The 3,083-nt window shown below is 41.5% G+C and overlaps 1 non-coding gene across 1 annotated transcript; it reads left to right on the forward strand.

Annotated features, from left to right (window-relative positions):
- The first annotated feature begins 1,856 nt into the window (after window positions 1–1,856).
- Window positions 1,857–1,928, forward strand: TRNAP-UGG (transfer RNA proline (anticodon UGG)). Its single transcript has one exon. It is a non-coding gene; the product is annotated as a tRNA-Pro (tRNA).
- Window positions 1,929–3,083: the final 1,155 nt, after the last annotated feature.

Raw genomic sequence — 3,083 nt, forward strand, 5'->3', positions numbered from 1 at the left:
GCCTTTTTTTTTGGCTTATATACTGTTTAAAATTTTGTGATAAAAGCAAGAACGTACAGTTGGTACAGTAGTTCAGAAGAAGTCACATGGAATACACAAAATCCTAGAGATACTGGTTTTGCAGAAAAGAAACTTTTAGGCTAGACATCTACCATTTTTTATTTCAAAGTGGGCAAGGTCCTTGGGAAAACAAGAAGGAGCATTCTGGATTGAATAATGAGGTTAATTTACAGGGGAATGTTTAATAATAAAATGCCCAGAAGTCTTGGAGCACAGTCCAGGCTTCTGGGGAGTTGTTTGATCTTTATTACCAGTATTGCAGTATTTTAAGTCTTTAAATAAAGACCTGCCTGGAACACTTTCCTCAATATCATATGGAGGATCTTGGATAAAGAGGCTTTGGACTCAAAGTAGAGATCATCGGCCATGCACAACTAAGCTGAAAGCATCCCAGTGAGAGAACAGATCTAACTTCAGCTCTTTCCTCAGCAACTCAACCCTTTCTGTTTTGTATTATCCAGGACTTCCTCTTATTTTCCAGTTCACCGGTGGCACATTTTGATGATTTCCAGGGCACTTTGACTTTATTCTTTCAAACATCTATATCCACAGCAAGCTTTACCATTATGTCAGTGGGTTCTCAGGGGAAAAGAGTCCGACAGCTTTGTACCGTCGCTGCTCTGCCATCCTGACTCCGCTTTTACCTGTAGATTCCTCCAGTCTGGAAAAAAAGTTAGTTCCTTTAAAACTGATGGAGTGTTGAAGTTTCTTCAACTCCTAAAATGTTTTGTGGGAATGATTGTAAAGTGAGGGATGGAGACGGAGTTCTGAACCCAGAGCTAAGGGGACAAGCTTAGAAGGTGTGACTTGACAGAAGCAATGAGAGTCAGTTGGAAAAGGGATGTTGGCAGGGCACTGATCCAACTAGAAGAGAAGTTCAATTAACCAGTTCCACTAAAGCTGGTGGCTGCTGGTGGTCTTAGAAGACCTCAATTTGGAGTCATTTTCCATGTGATATATGTTGGAGAGGTGTGATCCTCCGGGGACTTTCCTGGTGAAGGCAAGTAACTTTCATTTAAAGTATCTGTTGGCTAGTGTACCTTGGAGTCGACTACCAGAGTGGGAAGATCCTAGAACCAGAAACGGTTATTCAGACTACAATCCAGTTAACCTCATTGTGACAGCGCTAGACAGTATCCACATGAATGGTTTCGGAAAGGGTGGCTTTTAACCCAATGGCCTCTTTCTAGGCAACTCTTAGAGTTTTTATTTTTGCTTTTTTTTGGGGGGGTGAGGGAGAAGCCCCACAGAAAAAAATATCAGTTTGCTTTTATGAAAACAAGAGTCATCACCAAGCTAGTCAGCCATCAGGTGGTGTAGCTCAGTCGTAGAGAGCGTGCTTCGCACTCATGGGTTTTCTGCTTCAATCCCTGGCACCTTCTCTTCACTTTATAGCAACCCTCATCCTCTCATCTCTTTTATTATGTTTGCTCTTCTCACAAGAAAAGGAAGCCGATGGTCCAACTGATTGCTTTTAGCCTTCTCCCGTTTCGGCTTCCTGGGGCTTAGTATATGCCAGGGCAGGGCGTCAGCAAAAGAAAGACAAGAAGGAAGGGAAAGAAAAGGAACCAGTCCTTACCCCAAAGCAAGAAGGATTTTGCCAGAACAACTAGTAGATAAATACTGGGTTTTAGGTAGCATATCCTTTTTTTATCATGGAATATCAGGGTAGAAAAAGAAGGACGGAGAGAAAGGAGAAAACTAAATGGCCCAACGAAAATTTTTTAGTTCTTTTAATCATCTAAGCAGTCCCACCTGCTCAGTCAGACCAGAGGAAACCTTAAAGCTACGGTGGCGGCTCGTTGGTCTAGTGGCATGATTCTCGCTTTGGGTGTGAGAGGTCCCGGGTTCAAACCCCGGACGAGCCCCTGTTTTCTTCCATTCATTTTTGAAAACCCTGTCTAGGGGTTAAGAGCTAAGGCTGCTAACCAAATGGTCAGCTGTTCAAATCTACCAGGTGTTCCTTGGAAGCCCTAAGTGGCAGTTCTACTCTGTCCAGTAGAGTCACTATGAGTCGGAAGAGGCTTTGGAGTGGGATTGGTTTTTTGGTTTCGCGGGCAGTGATTAAGAACTCAGCTGCTAACCACAAGATTAACAGTTTGAGTCCACCAGCCTCTCTTTGGAAACCTTATAGCGGAGTTCTGCTCTGTCCTGTAGGGACGTTACGAGTCGGAATTGACTCAATCGCAGTGGGTTAAAATGACCCTTTCTTAGGATCCTTAACAAAGCAGTCAGTGGTGGATGCGTGATTAGACGACCTTGGACAACCCAAACTACAGCGATCAAGAAACGCGGAGGCACTTAACCCAACATTAAGTAGAATATCCACATTCGAGTGACCGACTCTACCAGCGGCCACATGGTTCAGTTCCAGAGGAGATTAGCCTTAACTCTCACTTGAAGAACCTAAAAAAAAGAGAGAGAAGAGCAAAGTAAACTCAAATCAAGTAGAAGTAAAGAAATCCTAAAAATAAGAGCAGAAATAAATTGAAAGTAAACAAAATGGAGGAAAGCAGTGAAAGAATAAGTAGGTTCTTCGAAAAGATGAATAAAATAACAAACCTCTAGATTGACAGAAACAAACAAACCAAAAAAAAAAAAAAAAAAAAGAAGGAAGGAAAACACAAAGTGTCAGAATCAGGAATGAAACAGGGGATATCAATACAGGCTCTACAGACAACAAATGAATAATAAGGAAATAGCCTAATTTATGCTACACACATAAATTTGACAACTTAATTGAAACAGACCAATTGCTCACAAAACTCAAATGGCCACCAGTTACCCCAAATGAATATGTATTTTGAATAGCACTGTATCGAGGATATTTAATTTTCTAATTTTAAAAGTCCTCTACCCCTCCCCACCCCCCAGAAAATCACCAGGTCCAGAAAGATTAATTAGAATATTCCAACAAATATTTAAAGAATTAACCCAGACTATACACAATCATTTCCAGAAAATAGAAGGGGAGGGAATGCTTCCTAGCTCATTTTATGAAGCCAGTATTACTGTCCCCACAT

The sequence above is a fragment of the Elephas maximus genome, chromosome 1 (assembly GCF_024166365.1).
Source record: "Elephas maximus indicus isolate mEleMax1 chromosome 1, mEleMax1 primary haplotype, whole genome shotgun sequence".
Taxonomy (NCBI): domain Eukaryota; kingdom Metazoa; phylum Chordata; class Mammalia; order Proboscidea; family Elephantidae; genus Elephas; species Elephas maximus.